We start from the raw sequence: 18969 nt of genomic DNA, 5'->3' as shown, positions 1-18969 counted from the left end.
GAGAGCATATTAAAAAGCAGAGACATTACTTTGCCAACAATGGTCCGTCTAGTCAAGGCTATGGTCTTTCCCGTGGTCATGTATGCATGTGAGAGTTGGACTCTGAAGAAAGCTGATCGCTGAAGAATTGATGCTTTTGAACTGTGGTGTTGGAGAAGACTCTTGAGAGTCCCCTGTACTGCACAGAGATCCAACCAGTCCATTTTAAGGGAGATCGAGCCTGGGTGTTCATTGGAAGGACTGATGCTAAAGCTGAAACTGCAATACTTTGGCCACCTCATGAGACGAGTTGACTCACTGGAAAAGACTCTGATGCTGGGAAAGGTTGGGGGCGGGAGAAGAATGGGACGACCGAGAATGAGATGGCTGGATGGTATCACCGACTCTATGGACATGAGTTTGATTGAACTCAGGGAGTTGGTGATGGATAGGGAGTCCTGGCATGCTGTGATTCATGGGGTCACGGAGAGTCAGACACGACTGAGCGACTGAACTGAACTGAACTGAAGAATTGATGCTTTTGAACTGTGGTGTTGGAGAAGACTCTTGAGAGTCCCATGGACTGCAAGGAGATCCAACCAGTCCATTCTAAAGGAGATCAGTCCTGGGTGTTTATTTGAAGGACTGATGCTAAAGCTGAAGCTCCAATACTTTGGCCACCTTATGCTAAGTGTTAGTTGACTCTCTGGAGAAGACTCTGATGCTGGGAGGGATTGGGGCAGGAGGAGAAGGGGACGACAGAGAATGAGATGGCTGGATGGCATCACCGACTTAATGGACGTGAGTTTGAGTGAACTCCAGGAGTTGGTGATGGACAGGGAGTCCTGGCGTGCTGTGATTCCTGGGGTCGCGGAGAGTTGGGTACGACTGAGCAACTGAACTGAACTCAACTGAACTGATGGCAAAAAAAAAAAAAAAAAACAGAGAGAGAGAGCTTCCTTGGTGGCTCAGATGGTAAAGCGTCTGCCTCCAATGTGGGAGACCTGAGTTTGATCCCTGGGTTGGGAAGATCTCCTGGAGAAGGAAACAGCAACCCACTCCAGTATTCTTGCCTGGAGAATCCCCAGGACAAAGGAGCTTGGTAGACTACAGTCCATGGGGTCGCAAAAAATCGGACATGACTGAGCGACTTCACTTCACGGCAAAAAAAATAAAAAAATAAAAAGAAAAAAAAGTCACAATACTGTAATTATTCTCCAATTAAAATTAATTAGTTTAAAAAATAACAACAAAGATAAAAAAAATAATCTACCATCATTCCTGCACCCTTGTATATATTTTTGCCTCGGTTTTCCTAAACTTTATTTTACTCATGGATATTACTTTCACCTGATCGCCGAAGAATCGATGCTTTTGAACTGTGGTGTTGGAGAAGACTCTTGAGAGTCCCTTATACTGCAAGGAGATCCAACCAGTCCATTCTAAAGGAGATCAATCCTGGATGTTCATTGGAGGGACTGATGCTAAAGCTGAAACTTCAATACTTTGGCCACCTCATGCGACGAGTTGACTCACTGGAAAAGACTCTGATGCTGGGAAAGGTTGGGGGCGGGAGGAGAAGGGGACGACGGAGAATGAGATGGCTGGATGGCGTCACCGATTCTGTGGACATGAGTTTGAGTGTACTCCGGGAGTTGGTGATGGATAGGGAGGCCTGGCGTGCTGTGATTCATGGGGTCGTGGAGAGTCGGACACAACTGAGCGACTGAACTGAACTGAACTGAATGATGAAATATATAAAGCCTCAAATTCATGATTAAAAAAAGAAAAACAAATCCATAAATATTATATGTGGGAGAGTAGGATATAAAAATTATTTTTAAAAGTTACTTCACAATGAGTTCAGTATAAATCAACAGTGTAAATCTATGAAACACTAGTGCAATTCTGACTTCATTAACGAATCCATGAACACGAGGACAATAAATAAGGAATAGCTCCATTCCTCACATTTAGACTACCCCGAAGGTACTGTTCTCAGTTCTGAGCCATCTGACATATTCAACACAGTTATTAAGAATGTGGACAGATGTTGGAAAGGGTGACCTTCACATCTGGAGTACAGAAAATCCTCCATTGGAAAAGAGAGCTTGGAAACATGGAACCCAGACCTGGAGTGGAGAGACACACAAACAATCCTTGAATCACATTGTTGTGGGGTTGTGTTACTTGCTCAGCCGTGTCGGACTCTCTGTGACCCATGGGCTGTAGTCTGCTATACTCTTCTGTCCAAGGGATTCTCCAGGCAAGAACACTGCAGTGGGTAGCCATGCCCTCTTCCAGGGGATCTCCCCAACCCAGGGATTGAACTCGAGTCTCCTGCTTTGCAGGCAGATTCTTTAGCCACCCGGGAAGACCCCAAATCACACAAGTTGCTTCATTAAAAGCTGTTCGGCATTGCTGGCAAAGACTCCCTGAGAAATCAGGCAGAGACACTTCAGAGAGATCTTTTGTTTCAGAACAAGCAGGAACTTTCAATCTGTGCAAAAATAGAAGGGACTGTCTCAGAAGGCAATGAGTTCCTTTATCTTTAATGAAGGGCTCTCGCGGGTTTTTGATAAGAGGATCTATGAATTCTGTAAACAACGGGATTGGAAAAATGAAATTCCTTCCAAATACAACATTCTTTCATCTCTACTCCTATGGGATACAGATTTCCAGAAATTAAAAATTACATCTACTTGCTATTCTCCTTCTCTCTTCTGCCTACTTTCTCACTGAAGTCTGTGAAAATGAGCACCAGGGCTTCATGAGCCAGGGGAATCTATGAATTTCCTCCTTAGATCATTCTAGAATTTGTTGCTGCGGTGCTGGCAGCTGTGGTGGCTTTGTTGCTCAGTCATGCCAGACTCTTTGCAACCTCATGGACTGTAGCGTGCCAGGCTCCCTTGTCCAGAGGATTTCCCAAGCAAGAATACTGGATTGGGTTGCCATGCCCTTTCTCTAGAATTTGTTGCTATAGCTCTCTGAAAATGTGGAAACTGGGCACGGATCCCTGCTTTTCTCATGGAAACACTTCCCTCTCTTCTAATACATAGGAAGAATGCTTAACATTTAATCAAGTGACCAAAAAGTGATGTATTAAAGGCCAACGGAATTCTGTGTCAACTTTTGGCAAAACATAAGAGTATTTCTCAGCTAAACTAAGCAGAAACCATTTGGCTAATCGAGTATATTCTGATTTTTCTTTGAGACTCCTTTTTCTATTCTACTTGGCTTTGTTGCAAGTGGTGGAAGGCAAAAACAATTACAGTACAAAGAGAGTTTTGAAAATATTTGAACTTAACTCAGAGTTAAACGTTAAGTGGTCGTTACAGGTTTAGCTACCAAGTTGTAAGAAGTAAAACACATATCGTAAAACGATTTCCTTGAAATTTCCTACTGTAACAATGATCATTAAAAAGTCCAAATTTCATGACGTCAAATGCAAGTTCTAAACACCTGACTGAAAGGCACCATATGAAACACACCGTAATTTTTATGTGTATTATGCTGAGGTAGGGAATCTCTACATCGCCCAGTTAGAATGTTCCAAAGTTAGCTTACCTGAAAATTATTTAAATAGACACTTCTCCAAGCTAACAAATGCTTGCGTGTTTCCTTCAAGCACGCATTGAAGGGTCTTCCCACCTGGCAACGACATAGGATAGCATGGAGTAAAATGGGTGCTCGTGCAGAGAACTGGGTCGGCACCCAAGACCAGGATGGGGAGACTGCAATCTAGTAAAACATCCAATAGCACTTCTGCCTTGAAATGCTGAGCCTGAGGACCTCAGGACTGCATGAGGAAGATCCAGGATAGTAAACCACTTGCAGGGTGTGCCTCCAAGCCAGCGGTTTTTTGGCAAACACACTGAACTGACACCAAATTCACCCACATCCTCGGGAGCACTCCTCTTTAACACGTCACTTAGCTAGCCACATGTCCCCTCCCTCATTTTTGGATTTTCTCCTCTTTTATCGTGTCCGTATAGAGAAGATTTTTAGAATATTATCAGTGGCATAAACTTTTACGATGGATTTTATTTTATGATATGCAGCCAAAAACCATTCTGGGCACAGAGAGTCTGGCAGATGTGGTGAAGTAATGTCTGTTAATTCAATTTTATATATATATAATTATATGTCTAAACATGAAATATATATTATATTATATATATTACACTATATATTACATATATATGTATGACACTAATGTATAATTATCTATATTATATAATAAGATAATAATATATTATTAGAGACATCATATATATAAACACAAAATATTTTATCAAAATAACACTTGACAGCAATCAAAAGAGTTTCCCCAAATCATGGTTTGAATAAGTTTATAACTCACCACAGGCATCTCCACAAATCCCTATCAAAAAATAGGAAATGGCGTTTCCTACATGCCAGTCTGAGAACTGACACTACTCAACAAGACATTTTCCCAAACCCCTGAAAGCTTATCTCTGAAAACCAAATTTTTGATTATGTGTTAAATAACTGAATGACTCTGCTTCTAGGATTTATTTGCTATTGTGCTTGGGAGACATAGGGCATCCCATAACTCTACCGGTGGCTTGAAAAGGAAGAGCAATGCATTACAATCATATATATTTTTAATCTTAAAAGAAGACTTTACCATGAAGACTGGGCTTTCCAGTTGGCCCTAATGGTAAAGAACCTGCCTGCCCATGCAGGAGACATAAGAGACACGGGTTCGATCCCTGGGTTGGGAATATCCCCTGGAGGAGGGCTTGGCAACTCACTCCAGTATCCTTGCCTGCAGAATGCCATGGACAGAGGAGCCTGGCAGCTACAGTCTATGGGGTCACAATGAGCCAGACACAACTTTGTGACGGAACATGTGTTACTGGGACTTAACATTAAAAGTGAGATTCTGCATTTGACACTATGTGCAAGTTGCCTTATAAAACTTTCAATAAAACTATATGGAAAACATTTTTTAAAAAATTGGTTATCTTAAGTTTAACTACATCAGTGAGTGAGGTCATCAAGAAAGACCATCTCCAAAGCTAGTAGCCAGCCTCTTTTACCAAACATCTTTTGAAAACTTAGGCAAACAAAAAATTTTCTGAAGCCAATAATCTGACAAGTGTCTGTTGACAAGAAACATATTCTAGACTATAGGTTATAGGTCACTGATCTTTGGCGCTATGGGGGAAAATTTTTTGTGTTCAGTGATACAGAGAAGCTCTCTTCTCTCTCAACTTTACGAAAACGAAAATTCGGAATAAAGATAGACTTCGCTTTAATTTTTAACAGCACTTGTACAGCTACCTATTTGAAGTGTTTATTTATTTATTTGGGTGCACTGGGTCTTAGTTGCAGCAGGCAGGACCTGTGATCCTGGTGGCAGGCTCTGGGAGCTTCAGTTACGAAATGCAGGGTCCTAGCTGGGGCACGTGGGGTCTAGTTCCCTGAGCAGGGATCAAACCTGGGTGCCCTGCATTAGGAGCACAGCATCTTAGCCACCGGGCCACCTAGGAGGCCTCGTAACTCTTTACTGATCTTGGCCAAGTCAGAATCAAAAGGTTAAGTTACCATCTCAAAACAAAGGTGTGCACGTGTTCCCTTTCATCTTCATGGTGTTCCGATAACTGCTGCTTGAAGCCCATTCCTACTGCTTTGTTTACAAATTTAAACCAATGATGACTTTAAAGTGGTTTTTTAATTTAAAAAAAAATAAAAAAAAATAAAAAGGGAACCACGTGGGGCCATATAATTTTAGGATCACTCCTAACTGTGACAGTGAGTGAGATTCTGACCAATAAGTTTCTCTAAAGTGGGGCTTATCTGCGATCAAGTTTTAAAACAACAAGCAAATTCATTTACATATCTCTCAGTAAGTAGAATTTTTAAAAAAATATATTAGTTTTTCCCATTTTCAGGCAACCTCAGCTCTTTTTCCTTGATGCAACCTGATGTATTATGTTTAAATGGCAATTCACTCCAGTATTCTTGCCTGGAGAGTCCCATGAACAGAGGAACCTGGCGGGTTACAGTCCATGGGGTCACAATAGTCGGACATGACTGAATGACGAAACCACCCACGCCACTTGCTTTCTACCTTACATTTGCATGAAATAATAGATTTTTAACCCATCACTACTAATAAAATTCCTTTTTCTTATACACTACTATTCTTGCACTTACATATCAGCATCTGTATATCGAAAGTCATGGTCTGTTCCTTGGAAACATTGCTCCCTTGAAACAGATCAGATCTCAGATGTTTCAGTAGAAATAAATACCGATTCAGGTCACAGAGAACCACAGGGAGTTGAACCCAAATTGGCAAGCCACTCCAGTACTCTTGCCTAGAAAACCCCATGGATGGAGGAGCCTGGGAGGCTGCAGTCCGTGGGGTCACTAAGGGTCGGACACGACTGAGCAACTTCACTTTTCACTTTCACACATTGGAGAAGGAAATGGCAACCCATTTCACTGTTCTTGCCAGGAGAATCTCAGGGACGGAGGAGCCTGGTGGGCTTCTGTCTATGGGGTCGCACAGAGTAAGACACGACTGAAGTGACTTAGCAGCAGCAGCAGCAGCAGTAAGAACCTCAGGGGAAAACCGGATTGAGAATAGAGTAACGGGCCTGCAAAAATTCGACATCTGAAGACTCAACTTGGGTGCAAACAAAGCAGGCAGTTTGGGGGCTAGGGAGTCAAGATGTGGTGGAGAAAAGTTCAGAGGAAATTCACTGGTGGTGCGGAGGAACCACTTACATTAAGCGGCTTTTGGAAGCCTGCACATTTGAAGTTCATCTTCGTGGGTAAGAAGCTGCAAGACCCATAGGAGAGGAGAGTGACTGCTGGGCAGAAGCGGGAGGTGTAATTCAGCCACATCTAAGCCTCGCCTCGCTCTACTCTTTCCTTAGTAAGCAGACCCCTCAGCATCCACACTCTTTACTGAACCGCTCCTGCACAAGTTGTCAGCTGCCCTGTTGTCTCTGAAACACCTTTCCCTACTCGGTGAATGCCAATGGAGGTTCGGTTCAGTTCAGTTCAGTTCAGTCCCTCAGTCGTGTCTGATTCTAAGCGACCCCATGAATCACAGCACGCCAGGCCTCCCTGTCCATCACCAACTCCCGGAGTTCAATCAAACTCATGTCCCTCGAGTCGGTGATGCCATTCAGCCATCTCATTCTCTGTCGTCCGCTTCTCCTCCCGCCCCCAAACTTTCCTAGCATCAGAGTCTTTTCCAGTAAGTCAACTCGTCGCATGAGGTGGGCAAAGTATTGCAGTTTCAGCTTTAGCATCAATCCTTCCAATGAACACCCAGGATTGATCTCTAGAATGGACTGGTTGGATCTCCTTGAAGTCCAAGGGACTCTCAAGAGTCTTCTCCAACACCACAGTTCAAAAGCATCAATTCTTCGGCGATCAGCTTTCTTCACAGCCCAACTCTCACAACATACATGACCACTGGAAAAACCGTAGCCTTGACTAGACGGACCTTGGTTGGCAAAGTAATGTCTCTGCTTTTTAATATGCTATCTAGGTTGGTCATAACTTTCCTTCCAAGGAGTAAGCGTCTTTTAATTTCATGGCTGCAATCAGCATCCGTAGTGATTTTGGAGCCCCCCCCCAAAAATAAAGTCTGTTACTGTTTCCACTGTTTCTCCATTTCCCATGAAGTGATCTGAGAGAAGTTAAATGCATTTGAAAGCATTGGCATTTCATGTTCTCCTTACAGAAGGCACTCAGCACCTCCAACGAATGAACATGTTCTCATTCATCCAAAAAACAGGCTGCTGCTGTTATGGCTGACCCGGGGGTGTCAGTTCTGGGGAGATGAAAATTCGATAATAAGCTCTGATGGTATCGATGCTGTACTGGGTAGCTTGAAGCCTGGGTTTCAAAAGCTCCTATTAAGGGGTGGTCATGACCATAGATAACATTTCAGGGCAGAAGGAACTCATGTGTGTCTCCACTGATGTGGTGTTGACAAGACTTCTCAACTTCTCCGGACCCTCAAATTAGTCCTCACAGAAGCCTTGGAATGAAGGAAAATGCCTCCACCGTTTTAACTTTATTAGGAATGCTAATCTGCATGATGACAGATGCCGCCTGGGGCTCTCATAGCCCAAACTGTCGCTTTACCGTTAGCTTTAGAGACAGCAGTTTCAACGTAAATCAGTTCATTTCGGTGTACGTTTATTGAGTACTTCCCATGCACAAAGTTCCCAGAAATGCACAAGTAGACATAAAAGGATAATGCCCATTGTTGTTTATGAGGTGCTATTTGGTTATTACCCATCAAAGGATTTTTCCTCCTCGGGATCAAAGAAATAAGAGTCCTTTCCAGCATGAGCTGGTCACTATTATTCAGTGGCTCAGTCGTGTCCCAACTCCCTGCGACCGCGTGGACTTCAGTACACCAGGCTTCCGTGTCCTTCACCAACTCCCAGAGTTTGCTCAAACTCATGTCCATCGAGTCGGTGATGCCATCCAACCATCTAATTCTCTGTCATCCCCTTCTCCTCCTGCCTTCAATCTTTCCCAGCATCAGGGTCTTTTCTGAGGTGAGTTGGCTCACCTCAGCTCACCAACACTGATAGAATCAGCTGAATCACCATTTCTTTTCCTTTACTCAAGACATCTCATGGGATCCCATGGTCAAACTGATGTGGGGGACCTCCCTGGCAGTCCAGTGGCTACCACCCCTAGCTCCCAATGTAGGTGGCCTGGGTTTGATCCCTGGTCAGGGAACTAGACCCCATGTGTTGCAACTAAATACCCTGCACGTTACAGCAAAGACATCGCACAGCCAAATAAATAAATTCTAGCTTCCCTGGTAGCTCAGATGGTAAAGGGTCTGCCTGCAATGCAGGAGACCCAGGTTAAAAACAAACAAACAAACTGATTGTGCTCGTTTTTAGGACTGCCAACTGAAAATTGCCCTTGTTGTCTGCTTCTTTTAGGATGAGGTCCTTGACCAGTGCAGTCACTGACCCTCCAGGCTCCCCTGAAAGGAGTTCAGGGTGGAGGTGAGGAATTGAGCCATCTGTGCTTTGGAGAGACGGGCAGACCAGGTCTGCAGACAGTTAGATATTTTCAGGAAAATATTGCTTTTTTTTTTTTTTATTTCAACATGTTGGGGACTGGGCTGGGCTACTTAGTTTCTTTTCTTTCCTTTTTTTTTTAACTTTTGTCCTGTTAAGTATTTGTTTTTATTAATATTTTAAAAATGCATTTATTTTTCATTGATTGATGATTGCTTTACAATATTGGTTTGATTTTGGTCATACATCAACATGAATTAACCAGAGGTGTACATATGTCCACTCCCTCTTGAATCTCCCTCCTACCTCCCGCCTATTCCCACTCCTCTAGGGTGGGAATTATTACAGATAATTGCAAAGAATTCGTGGAGAAGGAAAGGGCAACCCACTCCAGTATTCCTGACTGGAGAATCCCAGGGACAGAGGAGACTGAAGGGCTACAGTCCATGCGGTCGCAAAGAGTCAGACATTGCTGAAGCGAATTAGGATTCACAGAGAATTAGAATCCTAATTAGAATTATTACAGAGCCCCAGTTTGAGTTCCTGAGTCAGAGAGCAAATTCCCATTGGCTCTCTATTTACATACCTTAGTGCATATGCATCCATTCTATTCTATTTATCTCACCCTCTCCCTCTTTAAGAAGTGGCAACCTACTCCACGATTCTTGCCTGCAGAATCCCACAAACAGAGGAGCCTGGAGGGCTACAGTCCACGGGGTTGCAAAGAGTCGGATACAACTGAGTGACTAACAGTTTCCCTTTACCCACCTCTTTGTCCATAAGTCTGTTTTCTATGTCTGCGTCTCCACTGTCACTCGGTGAACAGATTTTTCAGTGGCTACCTAGTTTCTATAATGAAGCTTTATTTCTAATATTTATTGATTTATTTCTTTGGGCCATGTGGCATATGGGACTTTAGTTTCCCAACCAGGGACAGAACACATATCCCCTGCTGTGGAAGTTCAGAGTCTGAACCACTGTGCCACCAGGGAAGTCCGAAGGAAAAGGCTTAACGTGCTCAGTTTCTCACATTGTCTCAGCTCTAGAAAGGCCCTAAAATCAATGATGGAGTTAGCAGCTCCATTTGACTACCAGCAACCCTCTGTGACCGGCCACCACCTTCTGCTAAACGTGTGTGCTTCATTGCATAAATCCCCCTTCACCAAAACCACGTTTCGCCAAGATACACAGTGACCTCTGTCCGCCCTCTCGGGAGCAGCTCCTAAGAGCTAACTGACAGGCTGTATACCAGGCCACAGTACTCATTTTGCCTGCAGTAAAACTTAACTCACAACTCTCAGTTGTGCTTTTTTTTCTCATCGACACATGTATTCTCCTTCATTCATAAATCCACTTGCAGAAAGTTACAGTCAATCCACCCAAAGCCTGCCTCATACTCTTTACCTACTCAATTTCCATGATCACCTCTGACACCCGAGGAAGGATACATGAATATAAGGAACCTTAGAACAAAGTGAAATTCGTTGTCCCCGTGAAGCTCCTTCTGTCGCTAATTTCCATCACTGTCATATCTACATGTGCTTTTTCTCCATTTTTTATCTTCAGGGATCTTGTGTGTGTATGTGTGTGTGTGTGTGTGTGTGTGTGTTTCAATTCTGAAGTCTCTACCAAGTTGTCATCTTCCTGTAGCCATCAAATGGGCTTTTGTTCACTCCCTCATGTATTTCTTTATTTCCTGAATAATTTTAACACTAATTATGGCAGAAAGTGAAGAGGAACTCAAAAGCCTCTTGCTGAAAGAAATATCAATAACCTCAGATATGCAGATGACACTACCCTTATGGCAGAAAGTGAAGAGGAACTCAAAAGCCTCCTGATGAAAGTGAAAGAGGAGAGTGAAAAGGTTGGCTTGAAGCTCAACATTAAGAAAACAAAGATCATGGCATCTGGTTCCATCACTTCATGGGAAATAGATGGAAAAACAGTGGAAACCGTGTCAGACTTTGGTTTTTTTTGGGTTCCAAAATCACTGCAGATGCTGATTGCAGCCATGAAATTAAAAGACGCTTGTTCCTTGGAAGGAAAGTTATGACCAACCTTGATAGTATATTAAAAAGCAGAGACATTACTTTGCCAACCAAGGTCCGTCTAGTCAAGGCAATTGTTCTTCCCGTGGTCATGTATGGATGTGAGAGTTGGACTGTGAAGAAGGCTGATTGCCGAAGAATCGATGCTTTTGAACTGTGGTGCTGGAGAAGACTCTTGAGAGTCCCTTGTACCGCAAAGAGATCCAACCAGTCCATTCTAAGGGAGATCGACCCTGGGTGTTCATTGGAAGGACTGATGCTAAAGCTGAAACTGCAATACTTTGGCCACCTCATGCGACGAGTTGACTCACTGGAAAAGACTCTGATGCTGGGAAAGGTTGGGGGCAGGAGGAGAAGGGGACGACAGAGAATGAGATGGCTGGATGGCATCACTGACTCTGTGGACATGAGTTTGAGTGTACTCCGGGAGTTGGTGATGGATAGGGAGGCCTGGCATGCTGTGATTCATGGAGTCGCGAAGAGTCGCACACGACTGAGCGACTGAACTGAACTGAACTGAAAGTGAAAGAGGAGAGTGAAAAGGTTGGCTTGAAGCTCAACATTCAGAAAACAAAGATCATGGCATCTGGTCCCATCACTTCATGGGAAATAGATGGAAAAACAGTGGAAACCGTGTCAGACTTTATTTTTTTGGGCTCCAAAATCCCTGCAGATGCTGATTGCAGCCATGAAATTAAAAGATGCTTACTCCTTGGAAGGAAAGTTATGACCAACCTTGATAGTATATTAACAAGCAGAGACATTACTTTGCCAACCAAGGTCCGTCTAGTCAAGGCAATGGTTTTTCCCATGGTCATGTATGGATGTGAGAGTTGGACTGTGAAGAATGCTGATCACCGAAGAATTGATGCTTTTGAACTGTGGTGCTGGAGAAGACTCTTGAGAGTCCCTTGTACCGCAAGGAGATCCAACCAGTCCATTCTAAGGGAGATCAATCCTGGGTGTTCATTGGAAGGACTGATGCTAAAGCTGAAACTGCAATACTTTGGCCACGTCATGCGACGAGTTGACTCACTGGAAAAGACTCTGATGCTGGGAAAGGTTGGGGGCGGGAGGAGAAGGGGACGACAGAGAATGAGATGGCTGGATGGCATCACCGACTCTGTGGACATGAGTTTGAGTGAACTCCAGGAGTTCGTCTTGGACAGGGAGGCCTGGTGTGCTGTGATTCATGGGGTCGCGGAAAGTTGGACACGACTGAGCGACTGAACTGAACCCCAAAGATTTCTTCATGTGGGGACTAAAGGACCTATAGGTGACAACTAACTTGAAAAGCACTTCCCACTTTTCCCCCTTCTATTGAGCAAACAATTGAGTAAGAGCAACCTTCGAAGTCAAGTAAATGTTTCCAAAATAAATGCTTGCTGTGCCAGAAAATATTTGTGAAGGTATTTCAATAGCTGTAATAAATCAAATAGTTGCATAATGGTTGAACAACACATCAGAAATATTTTTGCATTCCTTTTCTGAACACCTGTGGTTACTCAAGCTTCATTCCTGACCTATCCAAGGACTTAGGAGATACTATGGGGTAGTATTTGTTCATTCCTTCCTACCACACACAGTGAAGGTAGTAAAAAATATTTCATCTGCCAAGATTTTTGTAGCAAATACACACCCAGTTCGAATTATGTGCAGTACCTTGCAATTCAGTCCTCCCAGTGGCAATCTGACAGAAAATGCCGGAAAAAGAACTAAAACTAGGCACCACTGAAAACCAATTACAGCAGGTCTCGAATTGACGGTGAAGCACCCCGGGAACAAACATTCCCACTGAAGTTCTCTCATCAGGAATGGGCACTGTGCTTCCACGACGGTCACCACCAGCACACAGTCAGTCCAGTGAACGCGGTATCAGATAATTCATCCTTCTGTGCGACAAGAAATTCTATCAAAATCTCGTCAGGGAAACCACAACTGGTATAATTTAGCAAAAAATAAATGTCATCTCCACAGCACCTATTTTAATATATATTATGGGGCAAAAACGTATCTCCAGGAATACTTAAAATTGTAATGTTTTAATATATGTTGATACTTTAACATATATTAATTTTAATGCTGCAGACCTTGCTGTGGCTCAGTGGGTAGGGAATCTGCCTACAATATGGAAAATGCAGGCAGACATGAGTTCAATCCCTGGATCAGGAAGATCCCCTGGAGGAGGTCATGTCAACCCACTCCAGTATTCTTGCCTGAAGAATCCCATAGAGAGAGGAGCCTAATGGGCTACAGTTCAAGAGGTCACAGAGAGTCAGACACAACTGAGCAACTGAGCCCACGTTGATAACACACATTAATTTTATTTTATTTTATTTTTTTGTAGTTAATTTATTTTTTATTGGAGGCAAATTATTTTACAATATTATATTGGTTGGTTTTGCCATACATTGATATGAATTTGCTCCGGGTTTACATAAGTTCCCCCTCCTGAACCCCCCTCCCACCTCCCTCCTCCCTTTATCCTCCCTCTGGGTCATCCCCGCATGCCAGCCCCGAGCATCCTATAACATGCATCGACCCTGAACTAGTGATTCGTTTCACATATATATTCATTTTAATATTTTATATATTTATATTATAGTTAATATATATTGATATTACATTGCAAAGATATATCTCTACAAATACTTAAAATTCAACCTTATCTGGTCTACTTTCTTCTTTAAACTTATACTTAAAATTCCCTACACTTAATAATGGAAATTTTACTTGAATAAAATTCTACTTGAATAAAAATCTTAATTATAAGTCTATAATTCCACCCATAGTTTCTATATGACAAAGTTTAAAAATTACACAACAATTCTATGATCTGCTTCAGGAGTTCTCAAGCAGAGACAAATTTGTCCGTCCATGCTTCTGTTACCCAGAAAGGGACAGTTGCAGTATTTGGAGATATTTCTGGTTGTCAAAACTGGAAGGAACCTCTGGATTTGGTGGGCAGGGTCCAGGGGCTAAATGGCCTGTAATTCACAGACCGGACTCAGTACAGACACACAGCCAAAGAAATAGAGACACAGATTGCAGTGAACAAACATATGGATACCATCGTGGGGAGAGCTGCTAATAGGGTGAAATGGGAGATGGGACTGACGTACACACACTATTGATGCTATGTGTAAAATAGAGCCCCAGTCCAGGAAGATCCCCTGGAGGAGGAAATGACAACTGCCTTCATATTCCTGCCTGGGAAATCCATGTACCGAGGAGCCTTGTGGGCTGCAGTCCATGGGGTTGCAGACTCAGACACACAGACATAAAATAGGTAACTGATGAGAACCCACTGTGTAGCTCGGGGACCTCTATTCAGTGCCTTGGGGTGACCTCAAGGGGAAGGAAATCCAAAAAAGAGAGCGGATATGTGTGTACATATAGCTGATTCACTCTGTTGCACGGCAGAAACTAACAGAACATTGTAAACTAAAATCCAATAAAATAATAAATTAAAAAACATAATTATATAGCCCAAATGACCATCATGCTAAAAGTGAGAAACCACGGTTTACTTTCATCATTTATCCTTTCTCGATAAATAAGGTCTAAAACATGAGAAAATATATTCTTTATATTAATTATTATGTATTCTGAGCTTCTGTACAGAAATGCAAGGGAACTAGACATGGGATAGGAAATAGTCTTCTGGGAAGTAAAATTCTTCAAATCCCCTTTTCCAAATTATGATTTCTTATTTTCCTAAAGGAGCGCTTAGGAAGTTCTTAATCCAAAAACATCTCAGTTTGATGAATTTTCCAGAAAAAAAAAAAAAAAGTTCAAACCTTCAGTGAAATAAAATCAGAAACATTCAACTTCTGTTCAGCTTCTTTTAATAAGCCACATGGACAGGATTAAAGGTGAAGCGTAGGTGACAAACCAGTAAGCACTCATTCTGCCTTCTAGATAATAGGGTCCTTGTCAAAGGAAGGAACTGCTGTTTCTCATCTCCACAACTCTCACAGCATGATGGCATGACAGACTCTAATTCTGGCTGCCGACTGAGCTAGCATCAAGGAAAGAGCGCACCTTCTTTAAAAATTAAAGTGTTAAAACTGAGGACCACCTTAGCTGAGTTGGTAAAGAATCCACCTCCAAAGCAGGAGACCTCGTTTCCATCGCTGGGTCGAGAAGATCCGCTGGAGAAGTGATAGACTACCCACTCCAGTTTTCTTGGGCTTCCCTGGTGGCTCAGCTGGGAAAGAATCCGCCTGCAATGAAGGAGACCTGGGTTCAATCTCTGGGTTTGGGAAGATCCCCTGGAGAAAGGAAAGGCTACCCACTCCAGTATTCTGGCCTGGAGAATTCCATGGACTGTATGCAAGGAGTGAGACATGACTGAAGGACTTTCACTTTAACTTCACTTTAGTCAAATCATCAGCAGCTATGGGAACGCTCAAAACACTCTGGTCTACAACCGAATGCAATGAAAAGAACAGAGTGTTACTTCTGTGCTGCCCTTCCAGCAAAGATGGGCAGCTCACACAGGTTCACAAGGAAATCCCAGGTAAATTGTGGGGCACTCCACGCAATGACTGGCTTGTAAACGTCTACTGTGCCAGATTAGGAATGTCAAAGCAGGCTTCCCTGCTGTTCCAGTGGTTAGCAGTCTGCCTTGTAATGCAGGGGTCACTGGTTCCATCCCTTGTCTGGGAAGATCCCACATGCCTTGGGGCTACTAAGGCCATGCTGAGCCACAACAACTGAGACCCACACTCTAGGGCCTGAGAAACACAACCGTGGAAACCTGTGCTCCACGAGAAGAGAAGCCTCTGCTATCAGAAGCCTGATCACCACAACCGGAGGATAGCCCCTACTTGTTGAAACTAGAGGAAGCCTGTGCAGGCCACCCAAGACCCAGCCAAAAATAAAACAGTAAATAAGTAAAAACAAACAAAAAAGATCCAGCCCTAACAAGGCTCAGTGGATACTTGTCTCATGTTGTATTAAATTGCTCAGTCGTGTCGGACCCCGTGGACTGCAGCACTCCCAGATCCTTTGCCCATGGGATTCCCCGGGCAAAAATACTGGACACGCCTTATGCTAAATTTAGTCTGTGTCTCCAGATGACCCAGTAGAAGAGGGTGAGTTGAGGAGAGACGGTACAACTCAAACACAGCCTGGACACATGAAGCCTCAGGATGATGTGTCCCGATGGAGGTTAGCCCCAGGAGGAGTTGCAAAACAGAGACGACAGCACAGCACAGAGACTGAGGTGCTTACGACAGGGACAAGGAGGAAGATGGAGGCTTTATACAGAGGTGAGAGGTCAGTCCATCCTTATTGCAAAGCCAACACCATGCCTGACTCCCAGGCTGGTTTGCAGAGGGTGTCCGTGAGATATCCTTGCACAGACAGTTCTTTAATGGCTCTTTGTGACCCCATGGACTGTAACACCACTAGGCTCCTCTGTCCAAGGGATTCTCCAGGCAAGAATACTGGAGTGTATTGCCATGCCCTCCTCCAGGGGATTTTCCTGACCCAGGGATTGAAACCCAGGTCTCCTGCATTGATTGATTCTTTTGCTGCTGAGCCTCCAGGGAACCATAAGTTCTATATATTGAGGCAGGTCTGGAAAAAAAAAAAAAGAGAGAGAGAGAGAGCGAGAAGGAGATTAAATTGAAAAAAAAAAAAAAGTGAAAGAAAAAAGGAGATAAAATGAGGGCCTCCACCCAGTTCTTGGAACCTCAGCTCCCTCCACTGTGGTCAGACAGGCCAAGTCAGATCTGCATTTGAATCTCAGCATGGGAAGCTGAAAACGACAAGCATGCTTTTTTCTCTTGAAGTGGAAATTCAAGCCGGTAACAATATTCCCATTTCGGTCTTGCCAAAGGGACAGACTCCAAGGCTTCAGGCCTAGGATTAAGTTCCTCAGTCCTGTGAGGTGCTACAGAGCAAACCACTTGCCAAGAGGTTGAGTCTTCCAGTGGACTGGAGAAAAGCCCTAATGCCTGACACACAGGGGGACTGGAGCAACTCCCTGAGAACCACAGGAGCACCAAGGCACCCTCTCCAGCATCTTCCTCCAGAGATCAGCAATTTAACCGACATTGAGTATGACTCACTAACACTTTTGACTTGTCAATTTTGTAACAATTATAATAAATCTCAGAAAGCTGAAACAGTACTTTACCATCTGGATGCCTTTTTTTTTTTAAAAAAAATGTACACTAAAACTAAGAAACCAATGTTCTAAGGTCAAACTATATATATATATATTTTTTTCAAAGTATAAACAATTAATTTGAAAAGAGCCTGATGCTGGGAAATATTGAAGGCAGGAGGAGAAGGGGAGGACAGAGGATGAGATGGTAGGATGTTATCACAGACTTGATGGACAGGAGTTTGAGTAAACTCCGCAAGTCAAAGATGGACAGGGAAGCCTGGCGTGCTGCAGTCCAGGGGGTCACAAAAGGTCGGACACGACTGAGCCACTGAACTAAGTTGCGACAGTTAGTAAATGGAGACAAGCAACATTATAGAAAATCAAAACTCCATCTAACCATCACATTTGTGACAATCATGCTATTCCTTTTTTTTCCCCCCAGAGAAACTTGATTTTTACTTTTATTATAATTTTTTTCTTTTGCATTGGGGTATATAGCCAATTAACAATTTTGTGAGTGTTTCAAGGTGAATATAGAGAAGGGACTCAGCCATACATATACATGTATCCATTTGTAATGAATAACTGAGATCAGCTGCTAGTGTAACTTCCACAAACAAACGTGCCTGTTGCCACAGTAGGGAAAATAACATTTTTTAATTAAGTTAAGAAGCCTGGTGTTAAACTTAAAACCAGAGGGCAGGGCAAAGCCTAGCTATCCAAGCAGAGATGGGTCTTTTATACTGTACCACAGCGCCCCCTGCAGGAACAAGTACTGTCCTCTATTTCAGAGGCAGCATTTTCAGCCAGCTCAATTCTCCGTGTCATATTTGGTTACTTAGTAAAGTAACAGACAGGTAAAAGTCGGCTAGGATATTTCATTGTGAAATCACACTTTGTTTGGAGCATTCATTCAGATTACAAACAATGGGCAAAAATAAATCTTTAGTTTTTTCTCCAGAAGAAAATATTAAACCACATGATAAAAAAAAATTTTCTTCAAAGGGAACCTGTCTGTCAACCATATGTAATAAACAGATATTAATCTCTTTTAAAGCAATAAAAAATACAAACTACTACATGCCACGTTTCTTCATTTTGCAGTGATGAATCCCACAGTCAAAGAATAAATTAAAAGACATCATAGTGTATTCATCATAGCGTGTTTCTGCATATTTGCTTTTGCTTTAAAAAATGTCAGTTTGAAAAGAAAGTGAAAGTGTTAGTCGCTTAGTCATATCCCACTGTTTGCGACCCTTCGGACTGCAGTCCACCAGTCTCCTCTGTCCATGGGAGTCTCCAGGCAAGAATACTCGAGTGAGTTGCCATTTCCTCCTCCAGGGGATCTTCCCAACCCAGAGATTGCACCCTGGTTTGCAGGCAGATTCTTAAGTATCTGAGCCACCAGGATATTGGTTTATCTAAAGTTTCAGGTTTATCCCAACATTCTATTTATGGTGCATAAAATAATTCCACAAATCTAGCGTATTCTGAGTAAGCATGGTTCAATTCCGAAAGGAAGGGGGATAAGAAATTAAGCATTAAGATGTCAAGATATTAAATGTAAACATAGATATTTTGTCTATCCAATAGACAATTAAAAAAAAAAAAAATAGATGAGCATCCGAAAGACTTCTCCTATCAACACGGGTGGAAGGGAGGGAGAAGACTCAGAAAGGATGTTCAATGGGGAAGGCTGAACAGACTGAGCTCTGGCCCAGCCCGAGGGAATCGCAGAAAGAAGTTGGGAGCAGGAAGCCTTTGAGAGTCATGCTGGCTG

Source organism: Moschus berezovskii, chromosome Y (genome assembly GCF_049115385.1).
Source record: "Moschus berezovskii isolate FMDL1 chromosome Y, NW_MosBer_1.0, whole genome shotgun sequence".
Classification (NCBI taxonomy): Eukaryota; Metazoa; Chordata; class Mammalia; order Artiodactyla; family Moschidae; genus Moschus; species Moschus berezovskii.
Note: the sequence above shows the minus strand (reverse complement) of the source record.